The 21,543-nt window shown below is 39.9% G+C and overlaps 1 long non-coding RNA gene across 1 annotated transcript; it reads right to left on the bottom strand.

Annotated features, from left to right (window-relative positions):
• Window positions 1-325: 325 nt before the first annotated feature.
• Window positions 326-19,788, bottom strand: LOC122647228. The gene is made up of 4 exons (XR_006330827.1): window positions 19,713-19,788; window positions 13,205-13,211; window positions 12,813-12,817; window positions 326-336 (listed from the first exon to the last, which is right to left on the bottom strand). It is a non-coding gene; the product is annotated as an uncharacterized LOC122647228 (long non-coding RNA).
• Between the last annotated feature and the right edge of the window lie 1,755 nt (window positions 19,789-21,543).

The following is a 21,543-nucleotide window of genomic DNA, read 5'->3' as shown; positions in this document are numbered from 1 at the left end:
TGGACCCCACCAGAGAGCCCAAAGTGGCTGAAAATGGAGTAAAGAATGCATTTTGAAAATAGGCCTTAATAGCCAAACAGGCCATAGTCATGGGCTGGCCTATAAATAGGAATGCCTTGGGCTCATTTAGAGCCCTTAGCACTATTGGAACTGTGAGGAGAGAAAGAAGAGAGAAGGAAGCGAGGAAGAGGAAGGAAGAAAGGAAGGAAGGAAGGGGGGGAGCTGCTCTCACACTTGGGCTTGATTTTCGTGGCACCCAAGCTCTACTCAGGGATGCATCTCCATGCCTATACCTGCTGCCTCCTTCTTATCCCTGTGTTTTGCTTGGTTTCTGCTCTCTGGCAGCCCAGAACAGCTAGGATTTGCCCTGGACAGCCTCAGATCTACCATGCAAGTATGGAGCATGGAAGATCTGAGATTCTTAGTAAATTTTATAAGGCTGAAATACTGTTTTTGAGAGCCGAATCTGGTTGTGCATGGCTGCATTGCCCAGATTCACTTTTGGCTGGCTGTGTGGAACCCTGGATGCAAGCCATGGCTACACAGACCTAGCCCTAGGTAATTGCAGCCTTGAATCCTCATAATACATCTGTTTCCAACCTTGCATGTGGCTGAAATTGAGATTCATGCTTGAAGAAAACCCTATGACACTATTCACTGAGCTGTCTGGGCAGCCGCTGGCAGCCAAGTGGTGGGCCCAATGGAGAACCCACTTGGACCAAAAGGTAGATCACCCCTAGGGGTACCTAGCACCCTAACATGCATGGGGTGAAGTTTTGAGCACTGCCCATGAAGACCAACCTTGGAATCTCAGCCCTTTGTTGATTTGAAGACTCTGGGCGATGCATCCAACGCCCAAAGACATCGCCCAGTGAGTGAATCACTGCTGTTTTGGCATTTTGACTTGGTGAACCTCACCCCATGGTCAGGGAACAGTGTGGGAAGGTGGGAAAAGACCTAAATACCCTTTCCCCACATCTATCCTTATGAAGGGAGTATTTGGGAACCCAAGTGGGCCCCGCAGGTGATGGAAACCCTGCCAGTGCTTAGTCCTACAGCACTGCCAAGTTGAGGACAGCACAGTAAGCCTATTATATCCTAGGGTCAGGTGCAATCACTGAGAATGACCATTTTACCCCTAGACCACCATCTCTGGATGATGCACGGGGACATGGACCTAAGGCCCAGTGCAAGGCCCAGAGGATTCCAAGTGAGAACCAACGGAATACCGGGTCAACCCAGTAAGCTTAGGCTAACCCTAGGACTACCAGAGACAGGTTAGAAACTTAATATGACACTTTCTGATTTATATCTAGGATTTGATCCCGCGCTCGAGGTCTACAATCAGACTGCTGTTGGAACTGAATTTGCAACCGAGTTCCTAGAACCAGAACCTGGTGAGTGAAGTATTATCATATATGCATGTGTAACTATATGCCGGCAAATAATTTTTAAATCTTAAATGCTGTGTTATTTAATTCGGTTCAATTACTCAAATTACTGAACAATGATTGTCTGTTGATCAACACTGTGAATATTATTTGATGATTGTGAATGTTAGACTAGATGTCGTAGTCGGCTTGGAAATGAGGCTTGTGATAGCCCGTAGTATAGGATGCAGTTGACACCACCTGACTCATACGATGCCATATAGACATGGGGTTAGAGTTTCATCACCCGTGCTACACATCCTTGCCAATAGGGGTTAAGGTGTTGGATGCCTGTGAGGGTGACCATATGAGTATATGAGAAAAGAAAAGAAATGTGTTTGCACCAGAATGGTGAATATGAGCTATATGCTGGGCTATAAGCCAGAAAAGAAAGGAAATGAGAAATGTGATGGATTGCCCTACAGGTTAATCACAGAGGGCTGGTCGGGCTGACCATGGTGAACGAATGCGGGAGCTAACTGGTCCTCTCCGACAACTCAATGGGTGTATCGCGGGAAGGGGTAACCAAGCCCGCACCAGGGATACATGTATTGGGGATTGTAGTAGCGCAGACCTGACTTAGTTGTATTGCTAGGTGGCTAATAATTAATCTGGACTTGCATATCATATAGGATCATGTGGAATATGGTTGCATGTGCATGCATGATTATATGTTTTGCTCACGGGCTCAGTGGAAGCTCACACTCTGTTATATATGTTTTCTTAGATGATTTTGCAGATCGATGCCGCTATGGCATGGAGGCTCATTACGAGGAGGAGAGCCCTAGTTATTATGATGATATTGGTGTGGACCTCGATGGAGGTCGTGCCGATGATGCGTGCATTCTCGGTGGTCATTGATGAAGACCGTTGAAGAGTGCACTTGATGCTTTTTATCTTGGGGACTCCTTTTTGCTTTGTTTAGGAGTTTATCCCCATTTTGTCTATGGTTCTGTTGTAGTCTTGTTTTTTTACTTTTTTTTTGGGGTTGAGTTTGCTCACCCTGTATATATATGTATGTAATAACTTTGCCTTTGATCTTGTCAGCTTTGCTTTTTAGTTTTTGTGGGTAGGTTGGGAAATGTATCAGAACAATCACACATATGTATCTGGCGGGCGCCCGGGCCTGGGCCCGTGGGCCCGGCCGGGCCGCCCGGGCCCGGGGGCCTCCCCGCCCGGCCTCACCTGGGCCCCTGGCCCCCGGGGCCTGTCCGGGCACAACATGGCACGGGGTGGGCCCCCCTAGACCGTCGTTCGCTAAGCTCTGTCCTACCAGGACTCTAACCGCCGCTTAGAGGTCACGCCTCGAAGCACCAGGGATCACCACCGGTCTTCCAAGGATCCGTGCGGGGACCCCCTCCCGGGGTGGCTTCGGAGAATAGACCCCCGCTACCAGGGCCTCTATCCACACTCGCCAACGGGACTCTCCCACCGTTGTATGCTACTAAAGGTAGGGCCTCAAGGGCTAAATCCTATCTCCAAGGATCATGGGGGGCCAGGCACCCGCCCCTTGGTCCTGGGTGGGGGTCTGGATATATTATCATCATTTCCCGTATCACTATGCTTTCTATTTGTTATTGCAATTGTAGTTTATCTGCAGCACTCTGATCTTGCCTATGGTAAAGTGAATGGATGTGGTTCCGTGAATGTAATAATTGTGTCTAGATCCGTGGGATTTGACGGATTGTCGTTACGCAATTCGGGTCACCTACCTAATCCTCCCAGGGGGTGGTTTGGGGTGTGACAACTTCCCCTTTACATAATCATAAAAAAAATGATAAAACAAATGGCTAAATAGCCAAAATATAAGTTACCTTTGCTGAGGCAAAGGATGTCATAAGTACCATCTATGAATATTAATGGTTTTTATGTTTTGGTGATTACGTTCTATTTATGTATGAAAAATCTATTATGTTCCTCTCATTGCTTTAATGAGTATATCATAGGTTCCAAGCATTGAGAAGTTTGTCCTTGAGCCCAAACATTAACCTGGATGATATCAAGTTGCTCAAGTGACTTTTGTCATGGATTGGTGGAGCAAATTGGAAGTTCAAGTCAAGCCATCCATGAGGATCAAAGCAACTCAATCAAAAAATGAAAGATTTATTTAGTTTCTTGAATGAATCCAAGGTGTTGGTTTTCATCTTATAATATCTAGGTGATCATAGGATCTAACGAGCTCAAGTGCTCAAGCTCAGCTAATCACCTATGGACTTAATTTGGAAAACCTAAGATAGGTGGTTCATAGTGTAGGGTGACTAAGTCAAACTGGACCTAAATGGTTGACATCTATCATGAACATTGACTTAGCCCTCTAGTAACCTGAATGGAAATTACATGGGTTCACTTAGCATGGCATGAGAATTTGCTAGAAATTATGTCCAAGTAATGTGCTTCAATTTGTGAAAAAAGCCATGCAGTACTGGCAAAAACGGTTAACCGGCTCTAAGTGGAGTAGACGACTAATGAGATTCATAGATGACGACGGGTACATTATCCATTGGTTACCATGAGCACCATTATGTAGACGAACATTAGTTTGATCGATCAAAAAATCGTTCGGAGGAAGTCTGAGAAGTGTTCTTCACAGTCTACATGGTAGCGGTCAACCATAGTTAAAAAAATAGATCTGCTTGAAATTATAACAACTACTCTTTTTTTTTTTAACTTTTGGAATCTAATCTATAAATAGTGGATTAGCCTGAGTTTCAATAAAAGACTTTGGGTCAAATATATAGAAACTCTATTTGGGGAAAATCGTGAAAAATTCCACCGCCTATGTGCTTCAACTTACAAATTTGATGAGCTATTAAGCAAAGAGGCTGAGAAAAAAAATGTTTGAACTTGCAAATAAAATCAACCATTGAGCATGAGCTACTGAGTAAAGGGGATCAATATATGTGCTAAAATTACAAATCTGGCTGTAAAGCGGTAACCTATGTTTTGGCCTTTGAGCCATTGCATAGACACCTCATTTTGTCACCCTAGAGTAGACCAAGCGATGATGAAATTGATATTGTCCCAAAAATGTAGGACCCGTTATTTATAGTCCGGGAGGTTTTCTAGGCCCCCAACAATATTCTGAGTCCCGCCATAGCTTAGAATTAGTCTCTAAAATGAATTGTCAAAATGAGGTTTTCAAAACATGGAATTGGGTTTATCAAGCATAGCACAAACCAAGCCTTTTTTTTTGCTAGAAGGTCAGCAAGTATATTAAAAATAATAAGAAATGTACAAGCAAATGATCAGCAGTTGCACAAACCAAGCCTTAAACCCCTTGAACTAAGCCCAAACCCAATTCAAAGCCTCAACCAGTCATAGTACTGATTGGGGCTAGCACCACAAAATTTGGAGTCGGCAATGTCAATAACCTTTGCCGATGTCGGCATCTTCCTACTTTGAGCCATCCAATGCTCATTTTGTATCGGATTTTGAGTCTTTTCAGAATTGAGGACTCTTTAGTCCCAGTTTGGAACAACCTTATCTCGTCATTGCCAACCTTCCAACTCAACTAGACACTTCTATAGAAGACTTATATTCAATACCCAAGTGCTTGATGGAGTCATTCTTCATCCGCAACTCAAAATTTATTGATCCCCTTCCCGAAGATATTGTGAACTTTCATCGCCAAGAGTGTCCTACTGCAATGCTTGTTGTTTATATTGCCAAGGCTTGGCATAATCGTATGTTTCTTATTGATGGAAACTTCAAGTTATGTATTCGTCTCACTATATAGAGTGGTTCTATACCAATCTGAAGCATTTGGAGAAGCTACCTTGTTGGAATTCAAAGGTATGGACTTTGGAGAGTGAAGAGGGGTCAACCTCGAAACAATAGAAGAGTAATTGGGAACGACACCAAAGATGACCTGGAGACTCTAAGGGATCGAGTTGAGAAGTTACAAGTGCATTTAGACAAAATTGCTAGGAAGTAGGACTTGGGATAGGAATTTTTCATTCTTTCTTTATTTATTTTAAGCTTGGAGACTATATGGTTTTTCTTTTCTTCTGATATGACCATTTTTATGGACCCATGGTCTATAATCATAGATTTATCTTCTTTCATGGTACCATATTTATTTTTATATTATCTGGGCCACACTTGATTTCCATCCCAAACTGCCTATGCATCCCTCTCTTTTGAGGAAATAGGTTGAACTTAGTTCTTGTTATTTATTTTTAGGGAAAAAGAACTCTATCCGGGAGTGTGGCCTACGCCAGCACTCCCATGAGTTTGTCTCTCTCCTTCACATATGAAAATACAGCTCTGCCCCCTTGTTTTAAGGAAGAGAGAGAGACACACGGGAGGAGTGTTGGCGTAGGACACACGGGAGTGCTAGCGTAGGCCACACTCCTGGACAAAAAACTGCTTCCCTTCTTTTTAAATATAGTACTTCTTTAGTTGTTCCATGTTAGTGAGATAGAAAAGTTCTATCCCATCTGGATCGACCAATCTTACTATTTTTCCTGGCAGAACCTCCATAACTGTGAATGAAACCGACCAATTGGGTTTAAATTTCCTTCTTGGATCATGTATGGGAGCCCTTTGCTCTTTGAGGAGTAGGTGTCCAACTTCTATTTTTTGGGGTACTACCTTTAGAAGAATTTAGAGAATAGAAGAGAGTTGAGAGAATGTGTCACCTTTTATTTATAGATATGAAAAGGAATTACAAATAAGGCATGCTAACTAGCACTTACTCATAGGCCTTATCTAGCATGCAGATACATTGAATCTAGACATTACATGGATAATTGGACCAATTAGGGACCCAAACCAATTCTTCAACACACCCCCTCAAGTTGGTACATATATATCTCGTATCCAAACTTGGCAAAAATAGGATGGAAGGACTTAACAGATAAGCCCTTTGTAAAAACATCTGTCAATTAGTTTTTTGTGGTAACAAAAGGAGTGCATATCAGCCATCTCAATCTTTTTCTTTATGAAGTGCCGGTCAATTTCAACATGCTTGTGTTGATAATCAGTTTGTCTTCCAATAGAAGCATAACAGGATCAGTAGCTATCGATGGGAGATGTTATTCAATAAACAGGAACAATGGAAGGATCGATTGTTACCTAGAGTTTCACAGATGCAAAACCTCCAACTGATGATAGCCCTTTCAGAGTCATTCCATGCACCATGCACAACTTTGCGTTCCCTCACGATCAAGGCAACTCCTCCACACTCTAGGGTTCTCAAAATCCTAGACTATCTCTAAGATCAAACACCAAGAGAGGGAAGGGAAGAGAGGACGGGTTTCACAAGGAGGGGGGTGCTCCATGTTTTTTTTTTTTTTGGTTATATGAGAGTCACTTGGGTTTTTGGCAATCCAATATATTTTATATTATTGCCCTCTCTTATCCCTAATTGGATGGAACACATAAGCAAGGAGATTAAGTTTCCTCAAGGGACTCAATCACTAGGCAATCAAATCTTTCCACCCAAAGAAAGACTCCTATTGCTAGAGGAATCTAATATTGATTCTAATATCCAATATTGGACTCAATATCTTTCCTTTTCTAACAATCTCCTCCATCCTTTTGTAAATCTTATAAGGGGATCATGAAAAGGAAATCATGATCAACCGTGCTGCGTAAATGAATGGAATCAAAAGGAAAGGGGTGGTTCCCAATGGGATTCTACTCAGCTTCTAAGGTGTTCAACACAGAAGATGCCAAGTAGAGTGTAACAATCAATACCCAAAGTAAGTAGTTAAAACAGACACGCATTAGTCCCCCACAATCACAATGTTGTATGGTTCAATATAAGGCATGTGTTCGACACTGTCAATCCTCAATGAGCTGATACATTGTGCAACAGATTCTATTACCTTGATTGGACGGAGGAAAAACATTTCAAACCAAATGTTCAAGAAAATAGATAATGGTTTTATAAATATATATCTAAAAACATTTTTAAAACATTTAGAAAATGCTATCGGAACCGGATTTGTGTCCAATCTTGTATAGAATGCTCTCCTCAATATACTCCCAACGTATGGGTTGTGGGTTTCATGTTGGATATCTCTTTTGAATACAGTCACACTGTAAATCCAGTGTACCGATATATAGTTAAGGAGACATCAATCGTTGGTGCACCAAAACTCACAGCATATGAATACAATGATAAGGACCCCTCAGGTCAAGGAACCAATTGTGAACTACTTAAGAGAATCTCATTTTCTTTATAAACTGACAGTATACTACATGTGAAATTCTCAAGTGATGCAGTCCAATGTACACTTCGTATGTACACTCACACTTGTGTCTTAGGAAAAACAACATCCCTAAGCACACACAGTGTGACCTCCATATTAGACAGGATGTCCAGTCTCATCCCTAGTGATGAACAAATTTAGGTAAGAATACCTATGGACTAATAACTGAGCTCAAGAATTGATCATGCTAATCAAAATTAAATTTATTAATTCAACAAAGGTTTGTTCATCAATGCCAATTACCCATGAACTTTATGCCCATATTTCCAACATGTTTCTAAAAAATACAAGGGGATAAGCCTTTAGTCACAGGGTCAGATAAATTATTTGTAGTGTCAACCTTAGCTATGGCTATGTCACCACGCTGAATGATCTCATGAATCAGGTGATACGTCTGCTCCACATGCTTATTTCTCTGATGAGCTCTTGGCTCCTTCGCTTGTGCTATAGCTCCCCTGTTGTCACGTAACAATGGAATGGGTTGCTCCACTAGCTCAGGCACCGCCCCTAAGTCGGTCAAGAACTTCTTGACCCAGACACCTTCCTTGGTGCTTCATTAGCTGCCAGGTACTCAGCTTCGATTGTGGAATCGGCCATTGACTTCTGTTTGGTACTCCTCCAAATCAGTGCACCACCACCAATCATAAAGACCATCCCAGAGATGGACTTTCTATCATCTTTACCAGTTTGGAAATCCAAATTAGTATATCCAACTACCGAAAACTAATCATAACCATACACAAGGAAGTAATCCTTGGTCCTCCTTAAATACTTGAGGTTCCCCTTGACAGCTGTCCAATGTTCTTGTCCCGGATTGGATTGATATCGGCTCACAATTCCTATAGCATGATAAATATCTGGTCTAGTACACAACATGGCATACATTAGACTTCGTACTGCTAAAGCATAAGGAACTCTCTTCATAGCCTCAACATCCTCAGATGTTTGAGGGCATTGTGACTTGGAAAGACTGATTCCATGCCTGAGAAGCACATTACCTCTCTTCGAATCCTGCATGTTGAACTTGTTAAGCACTTTGTCAATGTAGGTGGATTGTGATAACCCCAACATCCTATTCTTGCGATCTCTCGCAAGCTTAATTCTTATGATGTAGCTGGCGTCTCCCAAATCTTTCATTGAGAATGATTTGTATAACCAAATCTTTACATATGAGAGTAGTTCCACATCATTCCCAATGAGTACATCCACATATAGGACAAGAAAACAAACGGCATCCCCATTGACTTTCTTATACATGCATGGTTCATCAATGTTTTGCTCAAATTCAAAATCCTTGATAGTTTGATCAAAATGGATGTTCTAGCTTCTAGAAGCCTGTTTAGCCCATAAATGGACCTCAACAAGCTACATACCTTATTTTCTTCTCCTGGGGAAGCATAACCCTCTGCCTGATCCATGTATATGACCTCATCAAAATATCCGTTAAGGAAAGCAGTCTGTACATCCATTTGCCAAATCTTACAATCATGGTATGTAGCAATCGATAATATAATCCTAATGGATTTAATCATCGCTACCAGTGAGAAGGTTTCATCATAATCGATACCTTCCTTCTGAGTGTATCCCTTCGCCACCAGTCTTGCTTTGAAATGTTCCACCTGTCCATCCACAGCTCTCTTCCTCTTGTAGATCCATTTACAGTCAATGGGTTTTACCCCATGTGGCAGATTTTCAAGAGTCTAGACGTGGTTAGAATCCATGGAGTCTATCTCACTGAGCATAGTTTCCTGCCATTTCATAGAATCAACATCCTTAAGAGCTTCAGCATAAGTATAAGGATCTGTGTCAAAATAATCAAACACTATGTGGAATTCTCCAACCTTTTGATCTTCCTCTATATGAAGATTCAAACAAGTTGGTGGTCGGATAGACCTCCCACTCCGTCTAGGCTCTTGTGGTTGTTGCTCCTCAATGGGTATGTCAACTGGAATTTCTGTGGGTGTAGAGAGTACCTGGTCATCAAATATTTCTTTTATGACCACTGGATCTGATCTCGGTGAGATCATGTCATCCTCAAGAAACATCGCATGCTTACTAACTATAACCTTTTGATTAGTAGGGTAATAGAAATAGTAGCCTATAGTAGTCTTAGACTATACTAGGAAATAGCATCTATCTATATGAGATTCTAACTTATCCGTCTGTTGCTTCCGCACATGTGCTATGCAGTCTCACACCTTAGTATGTTGAGAGGCTGGGCTTACACCCATACCACAATTCAAAAGGTGTTTTGGATACAGATTTTGTCGGTACCCTGCTAAGTATATAGATCGTAGTTTCTATCACAAAACCCCAAAAACTCAATGGCAATTTTGAATAACTCAACATGGATCGAACCATGTCCAACAAGGTTTGATTCCGTCTCTCTGAGACTCCGTTCTGTTGAGGTTTCCCTGGAGCCGTCAACTGAGATACTATCCTAGCTTCTTTCAGATAGTCCTTGAACTCATCTGATAAATACTCTCCTCCATGATCAGATCGGAGGCATTTTATGCAATTACTCAACTTTTTCAACTTCCGCTCGGAACTCCTTGAATTTATCAAAAGTTTTCGATTTGCGGTGCATCAAGTAAATGTAACCATAATGAGAGTAGTCATCAGTGAAGGTTACAAAGTATTCTTAATCATACCTCGCTTGAACATTAATGGGTCCACACACATCAGAGTGTAATTCTAACACAGCGTCGGCTCTTCTTCCCTTATTTGAGAAGGGTTTTTTGGTCATCTTTCCTTGCAAACATGACTCATAGATTGGAAAAGATTCTACCTTCAAAGAATCCAAAGGTCCATCATTTACCAACCTATTTATCCTTTCTACACCAATATAACCTAACCTTAACTGCCAAAGATAAGTTGAATTATCCTGAGTTGATTTCTTTTTATAGATGTATTGGAGATTTTATTCACATCAAATACCAGTTTTAAGAGATATAATTCCTTAGTTAGCAAGCCAGTAGTAATAAAAGAATTATTAAACCGAATAGTCAACTTAACACCAAATTGAAAAGTGTAACCATCCAAAACTAGCTTACTAACAGAAACAATGTTCCTCCTGAAACAACAACGACAACAACCATAACCCTATCCCAACTAAATGGGGTCGACTACATGGATCCGAAGAGTCCAAGACAGTAATAGAAATAAGAGCAGTTGAAGGAAGTAAAAATATAAAAAAAAGGGGGGGTTAAAAAAAATAATAAATAAAATAAAATAAAATTACGAAAGGAAAAAGTCTAAGCAATAGTTAAAGCAGCATCCTAGGAACATCCCCCTACGAGGGGTCGGCTACACTGGTCCTTGTCCTCCAAACAACTCTATCCGCGGTCATACTAGGATTGAGCCCTCCCATATGCATATCCTTACTTATTACTTCTCCAATAGTCATTTTAGGTCTACCCCTACCTCTTTTAGCTCCTTCAAATTGAATCTGGTCACTCTTCCTTACTGGTGCATCTAAGGGTCTCCTTTGGAGATGACCAAACCACCTTAGGAAGCTCTCATGAAGCTTGTCCTAGATTGGTGCAACTCCCAATTCGGTTCTAATGCAAACATTCCTTACTCTATCTCTTCTGGTCTTGCCGCACATCCTCCTCAACATCCTCATCTCCGCTACACTCATCTTATCTATATTACTCTTCTTAACAGTCCAACATTCCACTCCATATGTCATCGCTGATTTTATTACTGTCCTATAGAATTTCCCTTTAAGCTTAATAGTTTGTCACATAAAACTCCTGATGCTCCTCTCCACTTCATCCATCCTACTTTAATTCTATAGGAAACATCATCCTCTATATCACTCTCTTTGTTAATGGTTGACCCTAGGTATCTAAAACATTCAATTTGTGGTAGCTCTTTCTCCTCAAGTTTCACCACATCATATACTCTGTCTTTGTTCTACTTAACTTAAAACCTCTTGACTCCAAGTTTGATCTCCATAACTCCAGCTTCGCATTAATCCCTTCCACTGTCTCATCTATCAAAACAATATCATCAGCGAATAGCATACACCAAGGGACCTCATCTTAAATATGTTTTGTTAAATCATCCATGGTAAGTGCAAATAAATAGGGGCTTAGAGCTGATCCTTGGTGTAACCCAATTATAATTGGGAATTCACTACTTTGTCCCTCTATAGTTTTGACACTTATCACCACACCCTCAAACATGTCCTTTATTATATCCACATAGCTACTTGAGCTCCTTCTCTTCCCTAGGACATGCCAAATGAGCTCTCTAGGAACTATATCATAGGCCTTTTCTATTTCAATAAAGACCATATAGAGATTCCTTTTGTAAGCTCTAAAGATTTCCATAAGCCTCCTTAGCAGGTAAATAGCTTCTATCGTGGATTTCCTTGGCATAAAACCAAATTGATTCTCCGATGTATCAGTTTCTCTTCTTAGGTGGGCTTCAATGATTTTCTCCCAAAGTTTCATGGTATGACTCATAATGCTTCTATAGTTATTGTAGTTCTGGATATCACCTTTGTTCTTATAGATCGGGACTACGGTGCTTCTCCTCCAATCATCTGGAATTTTCTTTGTACTCAGAATCTTGTTAAACAGCTTGGTTAGCTAAGATACCCCCTATCCTCCTAAACTCGTCTCGCTCTTAATGCATCTAACATGGTCCAAATCTATGCTCTTCTTTTCCGTTATTTTAGCTATCCGATAGATCGCATTTTCCCCTTCCTTTGTATGAAGTTTTTCATAAAGTTCATCATATTTCTTCACTCTTTCTTTCCCCGCAATCTTTTGAGCTTCATTTTTGGCTGCATAATAGCTCACTTTATCCTCTGGGTCGTTAGTCCTTTGCCATGTCTTAAAATGATCTTTTTTAGTCTTAATGGCTGCTTGGACCTCGTCATCTCTTCATAGCCTCTACGATCTCTGCCCACATGTCAGTTAAGGTCACCTCCAATAACAATTTTATCTCCCTGAGCAAAACCTTGCACTAAACCATCCATGTGTTCCCAGAATTATAATTTAACACTCTCATCTAATCCTGTTTGCGGTGCATATGCGCTAACTATGTTGATAACCTCGTTGTCTAGCACCAGCTTGATAGATAGGATCCTATCTCCAAATCTATTAACATCCACTACTTCGTTCTTAAGATCTTTGTCCACAACTATGCCCACTCCACCTCTCCCGCTTTCGTCTCCTAAGTACCATAGTTTGAAGTCATTGAGCACATTGGTTTTGTAGCCCTTCCATCTTATTTCTTGGATACATGCAGCATTAATTCTTCTTCTCCTCATAACATCTCTCAGCTCCAAACTCTTACCCGTCAAAGATCCAATGTTCCAGGATGCAAATCAAATCCTATGCTTACAAATAAGATTAGTAGTAAAGGACATGATATACGGAAATATAAGGAGGGATAGTAAAAAAAAATATAAAAATAATCAAAACCAATAATAGGATCCATGCAAAAGGGATTGGATTGGTAGAATATAGTGTCGGCTGCCTACCTGACGCACCAATAAAGATAGGAATATACAAAGGGTTCTATCTCATTAAACAGTTATACAAAAAAACTACACAAAACATTAGTAGCCAATACTAGGAAAACAATAGAGTAATAATGGAGCGCACAAAAAAGAACACCAATAAAAAATACTCGGGGGAATAAAAGGGGGAAATAAAGGGGAGACAACAATTAAAAATCAATAATCAAATAATTGAACCAGTAACACAAGTAACAATAAGGGCACATATAAGTCAACAATCAATTAAATCAAGGGCACAAGCAAGTGATGAGTAAAACAGCCTACAAAGCCAAGGCTAAGTTGAGTTAAGTACCCCAAACAAGTGGTCACCAGAGTTCCTACCAAACTGAGTTTGTAAAATCTTACCAGAGGTGGCCAAGATGACTATGTAGTCTTACCGATGAAGTAAACCAGGAGTGCAGCAAGTGTACTCAAGAGACTAAATGGCCGTTGGTCACAGGCTTAAAGGGCAGAGAAGGTGCATCAAGGGCTTAGGGGATCACAATACCACACTTGTATAGGCTACGAAACCAGTGATATGGTTTGGGGTATTTGAGGATTGGTGTTCGGGAGGTGGTTTGTGGCTAGATGCTAGGAAGAAGGTTGGGGCTGGAGATGAAAAGAAATGTGTTGGGTTTTTTTGTTTTCTCTAAGGTAACAGTAAAAAAGAAAAACAATAAAAGGAGAAAGGTAGGGGGCAGGGACTTAAATGTTTGAGAAGCGAAGGTCGGGGTTGTGTTGAGCGATCTTCTTTGTGTGGCTGAGGGAGGGATCTGGGAGAAGAGAGATATAGGTAGAGTAAATCGAGAATGAGAGAGAGAGTGGAAATCGGAGCGGTAATCGTGGGTATGGAGCAACAGGAATCAAGGGTTGAAGGTAGAGAAAATCTGGGGTGGGAGAGAGTGGAAATTAGGGGTGAGAGAGATAGAGATAGGGATATAAATTATCGTGGGTGGGGGATCGATAGGGGATATAGGTTAGTTGGGTGTAGGGGTGGGGTTAGGGTTGGAGTGCTATAATGGCGGTAGGGCAAATCAGAGATGAGAGAGATAGGGATAGAGGTATTAGGGGTATGGGTGGGATGCAACTGACCAGTAGAGGTGGAGAAGTAATCGCAAGTGGGGGAGGGGGGTTACTTACGTGAGCAGGGTATTTTTTTTCTCCACCGAGAGGCTACGCTTCTTAGACCTGAAGAAGGGACCTGCTAATGGAGCTGTGGAGGCCTTCGAAGTGAGCGAGAAGCTCACCGGAACCCCAGGACACACCTAAAATTTTCTAAGCAGTTCTTACTATTAGAGAGAGAGAGAGAGAGAGAGAGAGAGAGAGATGGCAGAAACAATCTCTCAAAACTAAAATAACTTTATTAAAACTTAAAGTAAAATCTCCAATAGCCTTAGCAACGGCCTCAACTCCTATACCCGTTCTCAGACGAACTTCATCCTTACTTAGTCTTCTTATTAGCTTGAACCCCTGCAACATGTTGCAAATATGGGTAGTGGGACCGAGAGTCCACCAACAATGAATTATTAGGTTCCTCTGACAAATTAGACTCATAAAGGACTAAGGGTTTCTGAAATACCTTCTTCCGACTTCTTTTTCTAAGATGCCAGGAAAGCTCGACATTCCTTCTTCCAATGCCTGTCCTTTTTGCAATAGAAACAAGTACCCTTCTTCTTGTTCTTTTCTAAATTCTCTTTGACTCGACCTTAGGGTTTTTACCCTTGTCAATCTTCTTCTTCTTCTTCTTACCCTTAGGCTTAGAGGAAGAAGACTTGTTCTCTGTGGTCAAGATCTCCACTTTCTGCTTCTTGGATGCAGCCTCTACCTCTTGCAACATGTTGCCCAGCTCAAGAAGTTCGACGGAGAGTTTATTCATGTTATAATTAACAATAAAGGATCCGTAGATATCCTGAGGCAAAGAGTAGAAGATAACATCCATTTTATAATTCAGCTTCAAAGACGTCCCAAGGTTCTCCAGATCTTGGAACAAGTTTCGCATTTTCATCACATGATCTATAACTGGAGTTTCTTGGGCCATTTTGGTGCCGTGGAGAAGTGTTACCAGTTGATGATGGGCATGTCTTTCTTCTCTCCCATACATCTCCTTCAACTCATCCATCATGTCCTTCGTCAAGTACAAATCCTTGACACAATCAGCGATGGTATTGTCCAGAGAACTTAACACGAGGAGCTTGGCCTTAGAGTTTTTCTGACGGAATAACTCATAGACCGCTTTGGTTTTAGGGTTTTCCTCATTGGGGAATTCAGGTTCTTCTTCATCCAGGACAGACATCAAACCTTTTGAACATAGGAGTAACTTGATGTTCCTCATCCAGTTAACATAGTTTGGACCGATCAAAATATGGTCTTTAATGAGGGCAACGTAGTTGATTTAGGTCAACATAGTATTAAATCTACATGATATACAAAAATTAACGATTAGCACTATCGATAACCATTGAAAAATGGGTAAAACAATCAATGGTCAATTATACCTTAAGCTTCCCTCTTGCTTATGAGGAATGTATTGGAACTTATCGACCCTTATGCTCCTGACTTAACCTATTGGAGTTCATCATTTGCATGTTGGTTGAGTGGACTATTCTATACGTCACTAGACTTCCAATGTGATTTAACCACCTGAGTGTCATGCACATTCCTATCGGCTGACATACACTCAAGTCAAGTGTATACCCTTAATTTTGGAGGAAATTATGGTGTTTGTGGGTTAATGTCTGCTATCGCAGTGCACGTACCACTAACCATATTCTCTTCCTATCACATATGAGATGGGTGTAGACAATCTCATCAACCTATCCAAGTATTATCCTATCGGCATCTACAAGAGTAGATCGATAAAATTTCTACACTCACTAACTAAGGAAGGCCATGGGAATTCCACCGATCAGGGTTTCCCATATCGCACTTGTTTTGATCAAAGAGGGATAATGGGAACGCATAAAATCACAATCATACATCCAATGTATAAGCACATAAACATATCCATCACAGGAAAATTAAATACCAATGGTTATGGGATACCATCTTTAATCAACATGAGTTCACATCCAATATAAACTCACTTTAACTACAAGATGGATGGGAGTAATCATAGCCTCGTATATCACTCCCACACATAGCAATAATGTGATAATGAAAATGCAACTAGCTATTACAGAAAAATAAATTCCAAAACTGTAAACAACTTGAACACTTCAAGTGAGCAAGTCCCTCCAATCTTCTCACCAACAAACCGCCAAGAGCATTGATCCACGATCACAATCTTGTTCCCATCACGATCACGATCACATCGCGATCTTGAACAATTACATCAAATAAATTGAACAAATATAAAAATTATTACAACCCCTTTGAATAAGAATAAAAACTCAGAAAACCAGTCCACCAATTTGAGCTGCCCATGGGGAATTACATAACCTTTATATCAAGAGATAAGGATAAGAATGAGAAGATTAAAATTACATCCAAAACCACATCCATGCCATGCCTAGCACACACATCCATCTAATCCATGTATATTTTAAATCCCATAACCATGGTCGTCATTACATACACGATGCTCAAAATAAATATTCCATATTTTATGTGAAAATTATCAAAAACACATAAAATTACCATTACCATGACAACCCATGTCACAATGGTCATGTGCATCAAATGCACTCATGACATAAACACATACATGCTTAAAATAAAAATAAAATAAGCCATTATGCAAATTGGGGAAGGTGGGTGAAGGCAAGAATCTCCCCACCTATCTTCTCCAAGTGATCTCCCTTTAAAAAACCTAACCAGATTTCTTTTTTTAAAATTCTGCTACACAACGTTGCAATAGGAAAACAAAAAGGGAGACCGTAGGCTACCAGCACACGTAAACAACACCAGTAGCAGCACGCACAAGGCGCGGCAAGGGCCATCGCATGTGAGGGTGCGCACGGGTTACAGTGGCAGCATGTGGCAGAGGGCTGCAAGTGGCAGGCGGGGGGGTTGGGTGCGGCTAGCGGGGAGTGCGGCAGCGAGGGCAGTAAGCCACGGCCTCTGGTGTGCGGCGCATGCACACCCACTTGCGAGTCAAGTCTTTAGGAAAGAGATTTCTACCTCATCACCACCGATGATCACTATATCATCCACATAGAAAATAAGGGTTGTGACCTTGCCTTTCCTGTGTTTGATAAACAAGTTGTGATCTACATTACTCTATTTGAAACCTAACTTCAACATAGTTTTTTGAAACCTATCAAACCAAGCACGAGGTGATTACTTCAAACCATAGAGAGATTTTCGGAGTCTGCATACCTTGCCAGTTGTAGTGGATGAGACGAAGCCAAAAGGAATATTCATGTAGACTTCTTTCTCGAATCGGGTATTTAGTAAGGTGTTCTTTACATCCAATTGTTGAAGATTCAATACAAGGGGCCGTACATGATAACAGAGCTCGAATGGAATTCATTTTTGCAATTAGGAAAAAATTTTCTTGGTAATCGATGACATGGATTTGAGTAAATAATGCTTTGGCAACTAGTCTGGCCTTATAGCGAGCAACGGTTCCATCTGCATTTTATTTTATTGTGAACACCCACTTGGACCCTCTTGGTTTCTTTCCTCTGGGAGAAGGGACAATCTCACAAGTATCATTTTTCTTCAAGGCCTGCATTTTCATCTATCATAATAGTCTTCCATTTAGGATCTGTTGTAGCTTTTTTCCAGCCCTGTGGGATAGACACAAAGGATAAAACTAGAGGAAACAAAAGCATGATAGGTGGGAGAGAAATATTCATATGAGACAAAATTAGAAATGGGGTGTTGGGTGCAGAATCTAACTCCTTTTCTAATCCATTTAGTTTTATTGTCGTTCTGGTACTCTAACTCAACTCATTTTGAATTATCCTATTTTGATATTTACAAGAGCCTTTAACCACATCTTGAACGATTTAGACTAGGCCTTTGGTCTATTGTACCAAACGTAGTTAGTAAGTCCGCATATTATAGCCTATCCATATGTATTATTCAAAGAAACATTTTTTAACGGATTTGTCAATAGATACGGATAAAAATGTGCTTTTTATGGGACCCCGTATTATGCATGTATAATACATGTGTTCCATATTATTTGGTGAAAAAAACACTACCTTATCTCACCATCAGGGATTTGATAAGCTGCGAGTTTGTTGCTCCTTTGCTGGAACAGCCTCAACATCGAAGAACAACTCGTAGATCTTGCTGGCGATGACTCTCTCACCACTCACCAGTCGCGACTCACGACCTGCTTCTACAACAGAGAGAGAGAGAGAGAGAATTTAAATTCCTTGTTCTCTCTTCTTGTGGAAGAGCTGATACACTTGAACCCCCTTCCCCCCTCTCTGGAATGTTCTGCTTGCTAATTGATATTGCAGAGCATGCTATTGCACAGTGGTAGATAAAAAGACTTTAACAAAAGAAGGCATAAGAATGTATGTCAAGATATATTTCATCTGTAGAAATCTTTTGTATCGTGCAGTTTTTCTTATGTTCCCAAGGTCCTCCAACACTCTGACGGACTCCTTGGCCAGATCGGCCCTTTCGATTGAATCTCCGATAGTTTGGCCGCTTACCTCTCCATGGCTTCTATAATTGTGTAATGCAGATGTTGCTGTTTGTAATGATTCTTCTGATCAATAGATTTTGTTTAAACAAAAAAAAAAAACAGGGTCACAAGCAAGACGTTCCAAAAGCACTAATATCCAACTACTACTTTAATAAATAATAGGAGAAATTACTATCACTATCCTACACTTAGCCTATATTTACCAAAACTATCCTACCTTAAATTTCTTTTCTGAAACTACCTTGCTTTTAAACTTTTAAATCTCCTTCCACCCTAATGTTTTTAAATACCCAGATTGCCCTTCTTTTTCACCTAGTAACCTGCTAATCTATTTAACCTACCATTTTTCTTCTATTTTTTAAATATTTTTGTCATTAAAATAGTAAAAAATGAAAGCACCCACCCGCTTCTTCTCTCTCCCGTTTTTTACTCCATTCACTTTTTTTTTCTTTTTTGTTTTTTCTTTAATTTTTCTATTTAATTAATTTTATATTCAACATTTCATCCTCATTGTTCTTCTTCGAACAGATCATGGTTTTAAGTATCAATATCGTATCGCCCGCATCAGGTGATATGTACCGGTTTAGCTAGTCAACGATATTGTGCTGGTACCGTATTGATAGTACGGTGCATATAAGGGGTAAAATGGTTAGAAAACTCATTTTTTAAGGAGATTCAGAAGTAATTTTGTTCGATACAGCCGATCCAGGCTGATACCGTATCGGTATCATATCGATTTTGTAGGTTACCGATACCCGTTCCGATACCATGCACTAAAACCATGGAATAGATCAACTCTCTTCAAAGCACTCCACTTCTTCTCTCTCTTCCTCTTTTTATTCAATTTACCTTTCCGTATTTTTTATTTTTTATTAACCTACAAAGCGATTCTCGAGTCTTCACTCTTCTTCTCCCCCTTCATATTCGCAGAAGCAGAAGGCAACCCTCCCTCTCCATTGCAATTGATCTCTACACGACCATCTTCATCTCTCCTCAACCTCGCAGCCATGGGATAGAACGACACAATATCAATCATCGGATTGTCTCTGCCTTCTTGGCGATTTCAGTTGAGAATCCATGAAAGATGGATTGGTTGCAAGAAGGGAACACATCTATAACGGAGATGAAGGAGAAGAACTAGATCACGGTGAGGATCAGGTCAATCTGTTCGAAGAAGAATGATGAGGATGAAATGTTCAATAAAAAATTAATTAAATAAAAAAATCGAAGAAAAAAAAAAAACGAATAGAGTAAAAAACAAGGAGAGAGAAGAAGTGGGTGGGTGCTTTCATTTTTTACTATTTTAATGACAAAAATAGTAAAAAATAGAAGAAGAATGGTAGGTTAAACAAATTAGCAGGTTACTAGGTGAAAAGGAAGGGTAATCTAGGTATTTAAAAATATGAGGATCGAAGGAGATGTAAAAGTGTAAAAGCAAAGTAGTTTCAGAAAAGAAGTTTAAGATAGGATAGTTTTAGTAAATATAGGCTAGTGTAGGGTAGTGATAATAAATACCCCTAAATAATAAAGAATAGAACTGTAGTGGCTTTGGTCATTGTGCCCCAAACGCAATGGAATTATTTGAGTAGATTTGAATCCCTTTGGGGCTCTCTCCCATGTCTGACTTTCTAGCGAAAAAAAATTTCTACGCGGTATTATTTTACCTTAAAATTGGTTTTCTATATACCATAGTTGGAAAACAAGATTTTCTAATTTGGTTCGTCTTTCAAAAAAATCTGGTGACTCGATAAGTCATTTTTCTAATTTTTTAATGCAATAAAGTATGTATAGATTAGTAAAAAAAATCAGAATAAATTTGAGAATAAAAAAAAAAAAAAAAATCAAGGAATCACATATCAATGCATTTTGAGGTTTTACCATTGAACAAGAGAAGGGAGTCGAGGAGTTGAGGGTTTCTTCCTGTTTTAGAATACGGATTTATTATTTTACTCAACTCGGTTTCTAAGTAAACCAACTTTATGATTTTTTTAAAAACGACTAAACTCACCAAATTTATCATGACTCGGGTAAAAATATTGAATCTTATTTGATTCGGACGATTTATGACACAGTCTTGTTATTTTTTACCTTGATCCAACCTACTTGATTTTTTACCAGGTTTTCCAAAATTTTGACTTGACTCGGACAACTTGCCCCAATCAAAATCCAGTTTTCTAACTATGCTATACAGTCCTTTTAAGCCTCCTTCGACTTGAAATCTCAATTATAACCCCCCTCAATTATAGGTGTATTATATGTAAATATATAACCGTATTTTTTATATAGAGAAATCGTATTAAACACATATTAAACGTGTATCATATTATTGCCATACAAGTTTTTTTATGCCAAATCTTTAAAAAGTATTATTGCCACTTAGTCTGGTTAATACTCATACATATCCGTACCCTTTTTTCCTGTACCCAAACTTACTATGGTACCAAGGCAATTTTCTTTTGATAGAATTGGGTAATGTGCTGACAAGCAATCAAGTTAAAGCCGAAGCCAGGGTTCTCTTTCAAGGCCTCCAAGCAACAAATAAACTAGGATGGAATGCAGTTCATATTTGTACTACATCTCAAAAACAAAAATTGCAGGATATGGTGACAGAGCCAAACAAGTTTTTGTAGCCAAGTAATTCCCTTTTTTTTTTATCTTTTTTTTTATTTTTTATAATCCAAATAGTATTTCTCATGATGTTTTTTGCATAAAGATGATGTAATATCTTTATTCAACCGGTTAGCGCTCAACGAAATGAAAAAAAACGTCGAATTA

The sequence above is a fragment of the Telopea speciosissima genome, unplaced genomic scaffold (genome assembly GCF_018873765.1).
Source record: "Telopea speciosissima isolate NSW1024214 ecotype Mountain lineage unplaced genomic scaffold, Tspe_v1 Tspe_v1.0014, whole genome shotgun sequence".
Classification (NCBI taxonomy): Eukaryota; Viridiplantae; Streptophyta; class Magnoliopsida; order Proteales; family Proteaceae; genus Telopea; species Telopea speciosissima.
This window is presented reverse-complemented; position numbering and strand designations above follow the sequence as displayed.